At 36.7% G+C, this 14,800-nt stretch overlaps 1 protein-coding gene across 3 annotated transcripts in view; it reads left to right on the top strand.

Annotated features, from left to right (window-relative positions):
* The window catches only part of LOC145662458 (putative fatty acyl-CoA reductase CG8306), a 259,750-nt gene that overhangs the window by 168,731 nt on the left and 76,219 nt on the right, over nt 1-14,800 (top strand). Inside the window, exon 1 of one of the 3 annotated variants that reach the window (XM_081728054.1) lies at nt 9,640-9,831. The exons of the other annotated variants lie outside the window; for them this stretch is intronic. The gene's annotated coding sequence lies outside the window, so the exon portion shown is untranslated. Of the gene's footprint in view, nt 1-9,639; nt 9,832-14,800 lie in introns of those variants that run through there. 3 annotated transcript variants of the gene reach the window in all.

Raw genomic sequence — 14,800 nt, 5'->3', positions numbered from 1 at the left:
TTTTTTGAATCTACATAATTGAATGCTTGTATATTTATATTTTTCTGTGTGTGCAAGAAATAGTGAGTTAAGTCTTTTGATATTGAAGAAATTTAAGAGCCATGGTTCTGAGTGTGAATGACTTCAAACGCTCTTCGCTACTTTCACTCCTTTTTTGTAAATTTTATAGTTAATAAATGAGTAATTTTATAGTTAATAAATTTTATAGTCAAAGACAGTGACTTTATAATATCTTTCAACAGAATTTTATGATTTTACAATTGCCAGGTGCAGTGCAGAAATTAGAGTACTTAACAATTATGCCTTCATCACATAGATTTCTGGCCTATGAGAAAGAATCTGGAAATCGTTATTAATTTATTTGGTAATTTCTTTCTTCAGATATTGGTTCACTTTCTATTTTTGTTAGTCACTTAAATTCGAAAAAGAGAAAAGAGCGTAGCGTATAATAGAGCATGGGCTATTTATCGTGAAACGACTTTGTAACTAGTAAACTAATTGATTAAAATACAGTACAACCTCGTTTAACCGGCCCTCGTTGATTTGGGATTTAGATTTCTGGGTTCTCGGCATCTATGGCCATTTAACCCGTCACGTGTGAGGGATAATGTTCTTCGGCGAGCACACTATCCCGGAAAAGGGAAGGAAGCGGCCTGGGACCTATAAGTTAAGTACCACCCAGGCATTTGTCTGGTGGGAATGAGGAAAACTTCATTCAGGAGTGCTGGCCTGAAAAAGTATTTTACACTTTTTCGACCGAGTGCCCCCACCGGGAATCGAGCCCGGGACAGCTCGCACCGAAGATGAGAGCGTTAGAGACTATGCTACGCGAGCCCACCCGGCCCTCGTTGATCCGGATAATATATCAAACGGTGAGAAAGAAGATGTGGACGAGGAGGCAGCGATCACTTTGCAACAGCGGACGACACATGCAGATGCTACACAACAGCTGGCAAACATCATGGCGTACTTGGAGCGTCAGCCCGACACCATTTCAGCTGAACTACTAAATGTTAAAGCGTTTGCGTGACAGTGCTTCATTCAAACGCCACACGTGTTTGAAACAAAAGACAGTGGACCAAGTCTTTGTTTTAAAAAGTGATGTGAAGAGCTATCGTAATAAACGGTAAGTCTGCTTATTTAAGGATTTGTTTAGGTTACTACCCATTTACCCGGACTATCTGTATTTCCGATTTTCCGGATTGCCTTTGGTCCCAGTTAGTCCGGATAAAAGAGGTTGTACTGTACACGGAAATTTTCACAATTTAAATATAGACATACTCTACAACAGGCATGTCAAACTCGCGGCCCTTAACTTATCTTTCTTTGGCCTCGGTTCAGACGGAGAAAAGAACAAAAAGTATTTTGATAATATAGAAGGGAGAGAGATAATTATTACAAACTTCAATCAACAAGTAAAATCATTCGAAATCTCGACCAACTTCCCAACTTGTGCTAACTACATAGCAAGTTCAACAGGATCTGTTTTAAACGAAATGTCTGCCGAGAAGCTTTAGCGTTTTAAGACTGAATTCGAAGAGAGATGGAGTCCGCGGTGGCTCAGTGATGGGGCGTTCACTTCTGGTGCGTGGGGTCCCTGGTTCGATCCCAGCTCGCGCAAAGCGATCTTTGTGGTGGACAAACAACGTCTGTGTGGGTTTTCTCGGAGTTCTCGCGTTTCCTCCCACTTTATTCATTCCATTCCATTCATTTCTCATCATCACAGTCTCCTTTAGCCTAGTCGGCATAACCGTGGGACGTAAAACTGAAAGCGTTCATTTCATTTTGATTTTCGAAGAAAGATACCGCAATGTCAGATCTATCGAAAATGAACTCTCTATTTTCTGTCCTTTATCAACCGACACAGAGAATGTGCCATCCCATATAAAGATGAAACTGATAAAAATTCAATACGACTCAGCTCGAAAGCAAAAATTCAGTGAAGTGAGAATTCCTAAATTTTTACAAACAAGATATTTGGTTACCCGGTTTCCAAAAACCTTCAAAGGATCCCGCACGAAGTTTATGAAAATTGGATTTCGGTGGAATTGCTTAAAACCGTGATATGTTGTAGATATTGTGTTTATAAGAAAAGTCTCAATGGGCACAACCACCAATCACTGACAGTTTCACCACTACAGGATCCCTTTTTTTAAAAAACGACCGAAGACCATGATATTCTGGATTTCGGTGAAAATGACTGAAACCGCGATATGTTGTAGATATTGTGATCCTCACAAAAAGTTTCGATGGACATAACTACCAATCACTAACCATTTGGTCACTATAGGACCACTTTTTTGAAAACAGCACAGTATTACGATGTTCTGGATTTCGGTGAAAATGAATGAAACTGTGAATGGACACTTTTTTTTTTTTAAATAGCCCTATAGTGGTCCGATGGTCAATGATCGGTGGTTGTGTCCATTGAGACTTTTTCACAGAAGCATAATATCTACAACATATCACTGTTTCAAGCAATTCCAGCAAAATTCAATTTCCGTAAGGATTGTGCGGGGTTCTTTGCATCGTGATTTCTATGTTCGGTAGTACGTATCAGTGTAAACCAGGCGCGCACTCAGATTTTTTTTTTTGTGGGGAGAGGTTCAAGGGTGGGGGGAGGGAATACTTACCTCGCGTTGAAAGCATAGTGGTTCGAATCCCATTTTCAACAGTATACATAATGTTGATGCTGAAAATGATCTTTATGCTTCGAACACACTCTCAATAGATTTAATGCTATGGCAAAAAGATAGATATAAATCACTTGGATGCCAAATGGTCTAACTCCAAAATTAAAATTTTCCAGCAGTGAAATTTAAAATTGAATATCTCATAAACAATTCGTATTTCGGTGACATTAGCAACAAAAAACATATCTGTTTTTGATCTCATAACTTTGAATTTACAATAATCTTTTTAAATAAGGTCTAAGAAGCTAACTAAAGCGTTAGTTCACATTATTATTCTTTGAGTTAGGCCACTTGACATTCAAACAGTCCATGTGTCAGAACGCAGTCTTAGCCAGAATATCATCTTATTATTACTATTATTTAACAACTTTCTCATTTTGGATTGTTTCCTCAGAGTTGATTGACAGAGTTAAGTATATGTATCGTTTATCTTATGTAATACTTTTTGTACTATACATTCAGTATATTAGATCTTCCCACAATGCGAACTCTCTTACGTAATTTATAAGACAAACACGCGTTCATTCGTTTTTTTGTATGTGCATACAATAGACATGGACCAAATTCTCTAAAGTTAGGGGAAGGGGGAGGAGAAGACAATAAACTGAAGTTAATTTAATTAGACGTTGTGAAATAAATCTCGGCTTCCAATTCATTATGTAAGATTTCTAGATTGCAACTAACAAGGAAGACGTTAAAGGAAAATTAACATTAAAGGAAACTTTTTACTCTCTAACTGGGGATATAAAACAAGACAACATTCTTGATTTTGGTAAGTATTTTAGTTCAAGCACGATTCCAGGAAGGGTTTTTTTTTTTTCATTCCAAGACTACACTAGTACACAACAAATCTATGAGTTTAACGTCCCACGAATATCCACTTTAGGCTAAGGAGGACGGATAATTAGACAGTTGAATGATGGAAGAATTGGTAAAATGAGAATGTAGGAGGAAACGGGAGTGCCCCAAGGAAACTCACGGACACAATGTAGACTACCACGAACTTCAGCGGGATCGAACTCCGGACCCCACGCACCAGGGGTCAGCGCTCTACTACTGAGCCCACCATATCTCCTTACTACAGAACAAATTTAGGTTCTTTACAAGTAAGGTGATTCAAACAATCATCATCATCATCATCATAGGTACACTGTCATTATTGGGAGATCACTTACCGCAGCTGAGAAGTTTCAATGATCCACGGTCTTCTGCTACCTTTTCGTCTTCACGTACGATTTTTCTGTTTTGATATCATCCATTAATTGTAGTCTCCTTCGCCCCTCTCTCCCTTTCCTGCCACCGTACCCTCTAGCACGTCCCTAATGATACAGTTCGTTCTTAGCCAATGACCCAACCAGTTTCTCTTCTTAATAATACCTAAAACTAACCTTTTCTCCCCCACCATACCTGACACTCTCTCATTCCAGCTTTCGCTCGACCCAGCTAATTCTCTCCATTCTTCTTCACAACCACATTTCGAAAGCTTCCAGTTGCTTTTCGTCAATTTTGCGTAATGTCCATGTTTCTGACCTAGACAGTACAATACTCCACAGAAGTATTTTATGAGTCTTTTTCTCAACTCTTGATATTCAAGGACCCACAAAATAGTATTTTCTTGCAACTAAAAGTTTATTTCGTCATTCCTATTCTTGCTTTTATTTCACGCACACATTTCGTATCATTACTAACACTACTAACCTGTTCTATTTTCACCCCTCCTACTTATATATTTCACACCGACTCCTTCGTTCCAATCAAGATGGCTTTTGTCTTTCTAACATTTATTTTCATCTCATATTCTTCAGTCCTTCAAGTTTTCTAACATTTTATATCGATTTTCTCTTCAGATTCAACGACAAGTGCCATATTATACGCAAACCGTATGTACCCTACACCTAACCTACTGAAATGCTGTCTTCATTTTGTAGGCTTTTTTGGTAACGTTTCAGACTATTTTTAACTTACCGTTAAAATTCTTTTACCTTTCTGTTACAATTATTGCCCACAGTTCGATTAAGTCAACACGATCCAGCACCTTAATTTTTACTCATAATTACAAGAGAAATTAGGCACATCAAATGCATATCACAATTAACTTTTTATTCTTAGAACTCCATGAATAATCTTTCTTCTGTTGTAAAAGCAATGCGAAACAAATAATTATCTTGTTACAGCAACTCTCATTACATGATTATTTTATCTATCTCCACATATATTCTACCTTTTTCTTCTTCTTCTTCACAACAGATTGTTCACTTTTAAGCACCGTTGACCAAAATAGCTACAATTAGAAATGAAAGTAATTCATAGATGTTAGATATACAATATCGTTTATTTTTTACTATTTATTCTAGTTAGATATTAAATAGTGTAGCATCCCTGTCAAACTTTCCTCACAATTGCACTCTTCTCTATTCTAACACTTATTTGTTGCTTCATATATGTTTTTTTTATGAGTCTTTCATCTTTCCATTTCAACCCCACTTTCCTTAGAACTTCCAACAACAATTTCCAATTCACGCGATCAAAAGCCTTTTCTAAATCAAGAAATACCATACACATACCTTTCCTTTTTTTCTATAAACCTTTTACTGATCGCCCTTAATAATCCAATTGCATCTCTTGTGCTCTTGTTACGGTACAAAAACAATATTACGCATTGAATTGAAATTGATCCTAATCTCTACTCATTAAGCTCTTAATTTTGACACTGCCAGGACGACAATACATAATGTGGTTAACCAGAGAGAAACTTAAAATTACCATTAATTCTTAAATGTTAATTTCTGTTTAGCTAAATTATTGTCCGAAGGTAAAATAGTCGATAGATCTTATAATGCTGAAAAAAAAATGACGTACTTAATTTCTTAAGCATAGTTTTAGAGTGATTCAAGAAAAACTAATTTTTATGGCACTAGAAAATATGTTGTTTGTTGCCAATAACTGATAGTTTTCTTTTATTTTGTTGGATGAAATAACGTATTTATGTGCGTAGCAAAACGCACTGTTAACTAGCAGATTGTTGTGTATTTTCTCCTTTACGCACATGCAACTTGTAATCTGTGTATGAAAAACCATATACCTATTTAAAAAGTTTCTGGCTCAATAGCAAATTTAAACGACGCTATCCTTCCATTTGGGACATCATAGAAGGTGTGTATTAGCCTCGAGACTAGAAATTTCTCGTTTTGTATCGAAAATGACAAAATAATTGTCATGGCTTTCGTTTCGTTTCGAATTTATAAACTTACTTTTCGTCTCGAATTTAAATACTTACTTTTTGTTTCGAATTTAAATACTTACTTTTTGTCTCGAATTTAAATACTTACTTTTTGTCTCGAATTTAAATACTTACTTTTTGTCTCGAATTTAAATACTTACTTTTCGTCTCGAATTTAAATACTTACTTTTCGTCTCGAATTTAAATACTTACTTTTCGTCTCGAATTTAAATACTTACTTTTTGTCTCGAATTTTAATACTTACTTTTCGTCTCGAATTTAAATACTTACTTTTCGTCTCGAATGTTAAAAAAAAAATACTTTACGTCTCAAATTAAATGAAAATTCCTTTCAGTCCCGATTAAAAGAAAAACAAAAAAACACACACACTTTTCGTCTCGACTTTTAAGACAAGACGATGAGGAGAGATTTTACAAGTCTCATGGGCAAGACTGGTTTTATTTTAAACTTGAAACTTTTATTTTAAACTTTAAGAGTGCTGAGCTACCTAGGTTCCTGGTTTCGGATTTGTACAGATTGGCTATTTGGCCAGTAGAGATGTGTCGTGGAGTGCTATGTTATGAGACATTTAAAAGATGTGCCTAGTTGAAAGATTTGTTCATAAACTCGAAGTTGGACCGATAACGGACGCACTAGTTCGGTAATAACGGTGCAGGTTGTGTATGGATTAAACAAGAGTAAGACAAAACTACTAACATGCACGTAATAATTACGTTTATACACTGTTTAAAGAAACTGCATACATGAATGCACGAACAAACAAACAAACAAACAAAACATGGGAAATGAGTTGATATTACGGAAATAATTACTAAGTGAAGGTGTAGTACTAACTTAACCTAACCAGAAGAAATAAAAAACAGAAAATATAGCTAAGACGAATTTTAACCAAAAAATTCTGATCCAAAAATATGTCACCCTTTTGAGGTAATATTCAAAATATTTATGAAGTTGAAAAACGATGGTGTGGAGGATCAGGGGAACAGAGTTGTCTTCAATATTGGGAGGCGGCAGTTTTGAGGCTTATTCTAGGAGGACAACAATTTCATCTCACTTTCCTTTGTGGCAATCGGACACAGATAATCACATTTCTTCCCCCAAAAAACACATTTCAAATTGGATTATTGGGAAGGGGGGGACATTCCTCCTAGTTCCAGGATTGGAGAGGACATGTCCCCTTCATCTCCGTAGGATTTGCACCAGTGTTTATGAATACAGTTCGTTTACTACAAAGACCACATGCGTCCAGATTTGAGCTCGAATTGGAACACATGCATTGTTAGGAATATGGTCATAGCAGGTAATCTAACTTTCGTTCTTGGTAAGACAAAATAGCTTTTTGTAATCTTTGTTTCCTAGATCACGAAGTACTCTTCTATATACTGTACTTATACAGAGTGATTCTTTTAAAACTAACGGATTTCATTTGGGTCTAGAATTTCTAATTGATGTCCGATTTTCATGCGGTTTGTGATAAATGATTAAGGAAGGATGGGAGATTTATGGGACTATATTTACTTGTTTAAATTCATTCAGGGTGATAACGACCACGCCTTAAGAAAAACAGCAAATATTCGCCAGTGTACCTTACAATTGGAATGAGGTGTGGTGCGGTGTAAAATTTTGAATATTTTCTGTTAGATGGCAATTTCAGCATAGTTAAGAAACAGGAAACCGGGCCGTTGTATTGAGAATTGTGCTGTACTGTTGTGTGCTACTGTGTGGTGATCAGGATACAGTAAGAATGGTGTACTCTTTGGAGCAATGTGTGTTTATCGTTAAAAGCTTTGGAAAACGAAATCTGTTTTTGCTATAAAGAGGGCATTTAGAAAAAAAATTTGCCTCACGTTCTACTCCAGACAAGAACACAATATTGTCACTAGTGAATAAATTGGAAGAAACAGGATCGCTTCTGAGTGAGACAGGGAAGCATCGGACCCCGCAGGCAGGTGTTGTGGAAGATGTCAGTTATCGACTCCTTAAGAGTCTTCATCCCGGTGAAATTAAAATACCGCTAATTTTAAAGTAATTATGTGATATCTTCAAATAGATAAAAGATAATCGAAATGTGGAACAAGAGCGCCCTAGACAATATCATTTTACATGAGAAACCGCTATCACGACTCACTTATCTGCTTTCGATTTCGAGCCATTTTGAAAATCGGCATTTATTTTCGCGTTTCTAAACAGCTGAAAACGGAAAGCCACTAGGTGACATGTGATAACGGTACCTCACGCAAAATAATATTGTCTAGGGTGCTCTTGTTCCATATTTCAATTATTTTTTATCTATTTGAAGATATCACATAATTACTGTAAAATTAGCGATATTTTAATTTCGCCGGGATGAAGACTCTTAAGTCGCCCAAGAAATCTCTCCGTCGTTTGTTGCAAGAAACCGGCTATAGCTATTCAACATGTCAAAGGGCAGCAAAAATTGCAAAACTAAGGCCGTAGGATCCAGATAAAGATAAACGTGTTGTTTATTGTAACTGCTTTTTTAATGTTCATTGTGGGTAATCCTGATATTCTCAAAATAACGTGGTTTACTGATGAAGCCTAGTTTCATCTTTGTGGGTACATTAATTCGCAGAATACACGGTTATGGGCAATATATAATCCACATAGTTTAATGGAAATTCCGTTGTATTGGGGTATGGTGTGCTGTCTCAGCATCATGTGTAATGGAACCGATCTTCCTCAATGGAACAATGAACACAGAGCGGTACAGGGAAATTTGTATTGAATTTGCTGAAAATTTGAACGACATTGAAATTTGCTGAAAATTTGGACGACACAGGACTATTATCAACATGATGGAGCTACATGCCATACATCACATGACAGCATGACTCTGATTGAAAGTTTTTTTTTTTTTTTTTTTGACAATAGGGTAATTTCAAAGGGATTATGGCCTCCGAGATCTCTGGACTTGCCTACACCTGACTTCTTTCTGTGGGGCTTCCTAAAGGGACATGTGTACAGAAACCAGCCTACATCCCTGGAAATGTTGAAGCAGAACATTACAACTGAAATTGTTAACATTAGCCATGAAACATTACGTCTGACAACCCTTAACATGGAACAACGTGTTCGACTTTGTCTACAAGAAGGAGGCGGACATTTTCAGCATCTCCTCTAAAAGCAAGATGTTATGAGTCTTCTTTGTGCCATTAATAATGATCTAACGTAAGACTTTTTATGTTTATGAGTGTTACCACTAACAGTTAATTTGTATTCTTACTAACAGTTAATTTGTATTCTGCAATTTTGCTTCAAAAATACAAAACCTCATTCCAATTGTAAGGTACACTGGTGAATATTTGCTGTTTTTCTTGAGGCGCGGCCGATATTATCCGCGATGAATTTAAACTAGTACATATAGTCCCATAAATCTCCCATCTTTCCTTGATCATTTGCCGCAAACCGCATGAAAATCGGACTTCAATTAGAAATTCTAGACCCAAATGAAATCCGTGAGTTAAAAAAAAAAGAAAAAAAACTGTATTATCATTTAGTATATTTAGTTTGTACTTTATTTTAATATTCAGTGGTAAACGCCGAAAGTAGAGAAGAAACCTACCCGAACGAGTTCCGCATTGTATCTCTCCGATGGATTGCTGCAGGGGAGAAACTCTTCCATACCAAAAAGTAACCGAACGGCTTTCGTTGGAGGGGAATGAAGTTGTGTAACCTTGGCTTAGTAAAGTCAGTGTTGTTACTCTTGAGGCATTCAGCAACATCTGTACGTGCGTGTATGTGGCGAGGAAAATAGTTTGTAAATGTCTTTTATCTTTATCAAGAAGCGTTACTATTGAAATCAAAACAGTTAACACGTGTTTGAAAGAAAGAAGTAGAGAGATCGATAGCTTTCGTTCATCGTTTATAATATATGAGGTAAGTTCTTTTGAGAAAATCTTTTGGTTGGAAGTTTCTTCCATGATCTGGAATTTTCCATGTAAAGAGACAGACAGATCGCTCATATCTACATGAAATTTTGACTTTTTTTTTTTTAAATTACGAAATTAAAAGTACTTCAAGATATTCTGGAGTCTTTGTATAAGATCTTTTGCTCCGGAAGAGTTAATGTAAGACGCAATATATCGCGGTCAATAACCCTTTTCCGAATCCAAGACAACCAACCAAACTCACCACGTTATTATATATGCATATATTGTTTTGGGCATGTTTAATAGTACAAATAATATTCAATTCATCAGACTTGGGTTCAATAATGCTGAATGTTGCAAGCATTACATATACTTAACCACTTCATAATTGATTGAGAACTTACATTACAGTTAGTCATAGACTTATATTACAACTGCCGATCTTAAGTCGGGTCAGGTGGTAGCCTACTGTACAGTACAGTATAAAATTTCATTTTAATCAATTGTCGGCTGTGGTTATACGGAATCAGAATGCGTACAGAATTTGGTTGTGTTCTCAGGAATTCAATAAACTGATATTCATAGGAGGTTAGATTACTTCCGTCGTATTCGTATGAATTAAAGGTCTGTGAACATATTATTACAGAGAGTTGGCAATAACCCTAATCTAACTTTAAAATCGGACGTAATTGTACGACTAATTGTATAAGAAATGTCTTTTGGAATATTCAGTGAAATTGTTCCAAGTTAAAAGTGGTGTGGGATTGAACACAACAAAGCCCTGTTAGGGTTACATTTTACCAGAGCCTAGCCTTAATCCCGTACCTCTTCAACGTTGTCATATATTATAACTCCAAGATGTGAGGGATGAAGCTCCTCCTGATGTATATTTGCCGATGATGTACTACGTACACAATACAAATAGGAAATAAGTTGAAAGAAAAGTTTACAGTGAAGGAAGTTTTTGTAAGATAGAGACATGAAAATTAGTAGGTAGAACTGAGTATCTCGATGATATGGAAGTGAATGGAAAGAGAGGTAGGAGGAGACCAAGAAGGAAATGAATGAGTATTCAGGGGAAAAGGTCGAACAGGGAAAGAATACCAGGATGAGCTTTATGGAGAAGACTAACTAAAACTTCGGCACCGAAGTGGAAAAGGCAGAGAGAGAATAATAATGATTGTAATTTCTTTCTATTAAATATTCTAGAAAAGTTTAGAACAATATTTCTACCTCCTACCTGTATGAACAGTTGTACAGATAATCGTGAACTGATTGGGTTATCAAGCCATCAAGCGTAGATCGCAGGGGCGGATCCAGAGGGGGGTGATCGCCTCCCCAGAAGAGTGAAACTTTCTTATTTTGTATATATAAATAAAACCCATTCCAAAGTTTGGGGCCTTTAAAAGTAACAGTATTACAACCCACCTCCCCCCCAGAAGTCGGTCCTGGATCCGCCCCTGCGTAGATGAGTGTTATTGTTCTTGGTTCACAATGAAGAGGTTCCATGTAGAATTACAAGATTGTGATTTAGCAAACTCTCAGTCAGTATAACTAAGAACTTCCATATATCTTAGAGATGTCATCGCCCTAGGGCCTATTACACACCTCGTATAAATCCTGAGGTGTTCCCACACAAACTATATCTACTTCTAAATTTTCTCAAATTGTTTTGGTAAACATTGGTAGTTTGCAACATTTCTACGCAATTGCGAGAACTTTTTGGTATTATAGCTACCAAAAACTACTGCTGTTTTGTTACGAAAGCAAAGGAAAGCAACAATCCGTTTTAAAATTCCCCACAAATACGTCATTTTAAGCAGTATAGCCATATCTACCCACGTTTTCATATCTCCGCGGAACTGTTTGAAACGTCAAATTACTGTAAACTAGTTTACGGTCTTTATGTATGTTGAAACCAATCTACATGATTAAATGTGTTAGTTGCGTAAATAATTTTTTTTCTTTTTAGGAACAAATTCTTTTTTGTTTTTAGAAAAAGGCAATTTTTCAAGCCATTTTAATTTTTCTATTTATTCGAAATACGTCACATTATGACATTGCATTTGACAGTAAGGCACTTAGGATGTGGATTTCCGTCGCCCGTGTAAACTCCTCCAAAATTTACGTGTTGGAACACTGAATAATAAATGTGTTATATAGTAAGTTCTTGGTTAACATGCAAGATTGAAATCTGTAATAATATGACATAGTGCCATTTGAAAAAGGGATTCAACATTGTTGAATTAGCAACATTGTCAATCTGGTGGCATTACATAGTACGTGAAGCAACTTCTTATTGATATTTTCATCGTACAAAAGTTTCTTTCTTTTTAATCTATTGGTTTAAAAATTGGCATGATCGTTTCAAGATAAAGGTCCACCCTGTATATACAAGCATAGAAACAAAACCGGAAAAAAAAGTGAAAGAAACTAAACTGAAGAGAGGGTGTAGAAATAAGTTGTGCGTTCTCGTATAATTTCAGTGAAAGTTAAGATTTGTCGTCTTTGGTGTTCTGTGCACCTATTTGGCCAAGTAGCAAACACCCATGTCTGCGTGTGTGTTGCTGGGATTCGATCCCCATACCAATGTGGACGCTTATCGTGGATACAAACCTGAGTAATAGTTGGGATTGCACTTTTAACAAGTAGGCCTTTTCTCAGTACATAAACTCCAATAATCAAATTGATCGATCTGTAAAAAAAAAAAAAAAAAAAAAAATCCCCCTTATCACTACAGTTGCTCACCAGACTAGACGAAACAAGAAATTAAGTTTTTTCATCTCGCTTCGTAGAAGTCTCGTGTATTCTAATTTCTAATCTCCTGGGAAATGCTACTCATCACTGGTCTAGTAGCTTGCGCGTATGCCATTGGTGAACGAGGTCCTGTGTTCGAATCTCAACGTGAGAGCATCAAGCACACACTGCAATGGTTCTAACTAGATTTTAATTTGTAGGTACTGCTCCATCTAGCCTCGCTACTGACAAAGAACGTAAATATAAAGCAATCAATCAATGACAAAAGAATCTGAATTTTCTTTTGTGGGGAACTTTAGTTCCTTATGCAGCTCTGACTTTCGTCTGAAGATTTAGTTGCGTAAACTAGAAAGGTTTTGGAGAAACAGTTTTATATGTATGGTGGGTTTTGATTATGAGAGAAGTCAAATTTTGCTTTTTTATTAAATCTATTTAAATCAAAATGCCCAATTTAGAAGTGCAAAACACAGCCATATATAAAAAAAACTGCTATGGCATATGTCTTGCGGTATAGTGGCTCAGTGGTAGAGCGCTTACCTCTGGTGCGTGGGGTCCCTAGTTCGATCACGGCCAAGTAAGTTTGTGGTGGACAACATCGTATCCCTGGGTTTTCTCGGAGTACTCCCGTTTTCTCCCACTTTTTCGTTTCACCAGTTTTTCCATCATTCACTTGCTTGAATCATCGTCTCCCTTTGCCTAAAGAGCATAAGCGTGGTACGTTAAGCTGAAAGATTTCACTTAATTTTTATGGTATATGCAGTGGCATATTTAGGGGGGGGACTTCCGGGCTTAAGCCCCCCGAAATCTTACTTACTATAGTCAAGTATATGAAATGTCTTGCAGAATTTTCAAATTTTCAGGCAAAGCCCCACCCCCCCGATAGTTAGCAAAGCCCCTCCCGAAACAAAATCGTAAATACGCCACTGGGTATATGGCATCCGAAAGTTCAATTCCACATTCACAAAAGGCCTCTATTTACGTCTGTCCGTAATTACCTGAACCCAGTTTCTACTTTGTATTCCTATTTCTGTCAGACCTACCTTAATATTGTCCTTCTATCTGCATCTAGGTTTTCCTACTGATCTTTTTTCGATTGTATTTTAGTTACAATTTTGAAAGCATTCCTACCTTTTGTCTGTTCTGGCTACATGACCTGTCCTCCTGAGTCTCCTAGACTTAATTAGTTTAACAATGTTAAAAAACGGTATAACTTATTTAGTTATGAAGTCTCTGCCATTCCCATCCTCCTTGGGTCCGAATATTCGCCTCAGGATTTTTATTTTAAAATACTTTTAGTCTGCGCTCTTCCCTCAAAGTGAGCGACCATATTTCGCAACCATACAGATGTAGTTCTCGTCCATAAAAAGAACAACCAAATTTATTGTACTGCAACTGTTCGCCTGCAGATATTCATTATAAATCTCTAACTGCATCCCAGCTTCGGGCTAATATCTTCTTTGGAAGACCTGTTGTTGTACCTAGGTGGTACTGTACTCCTGAACATGAACTTGCAAACACGCCACCTTGACCTACTAGAAGAGATTATAGCTGTCAGTCACGCAGTCAACATGAGATGTCTTAGAGCATGCTTCCATGTTTTATTATACAGCTAATTACTGATGTTCAGTTATACAGTTAATTACAAAACACGTGTCCATTAATATAAACTTAATTATTATACTTACACTATGTCACTTACGAGCAAATGAAGTGAAACTGAAAACAAACGTGTGTTTTAATTCAGTTGCACTATATATTTAAGGCGTAACAAGAAAGTAACACTAATATTAGAATAGTCACAACTTAAACAAAAATAAAATTTGATCAGTAAACGAAAACGCTTATTACTAATTTGTGATGATAATAATAAGCAATGAGCAAAATGTATCTCAATGGTACAGCGCTTACCTCTGGCACATGGGGTCCCTTGTTCGATCTTAGCTCCCAAACTTTGGGCTTTGCGATGCTTCATGTGCGTGGGCTTTCTCGGGAGTTTCTCAGTTTCCTCCCACTTTCGTCATTCCCCATTATTATCCCTCTCATAGTCACAGTTTCCCTTAGGCTCGGTACATAATCATGGGACGTTAAGCAAACAATAAAGGTTTCAGCTATTTATTATTGCCATCATCAGACGTAAGAAACTACAACCGAACGCTGCAGGTTTATAGGATGTAACTTACTCAATGTAACGAACTCAATGATTCCTGACAGCGAGATAA

Source organism: Thermobia domestica, chromosome 10, assembly GCF_964235325.1.
Source record: "Thermobia domestica chromosome 10, izTheDome1.hap1.1, whole genome shotgun sequence".
Lineage (NCBI taxonomy): Eukaryota > Metazoa > Arthropoda > Insecta > Zygentoma > Lepismatidae > Thermobia > Thermobia domestica.
Note: the sequence above shows the minus strand (reverse complement) of the source record. Positions and strands in the feature narration are given on the sequence as shown.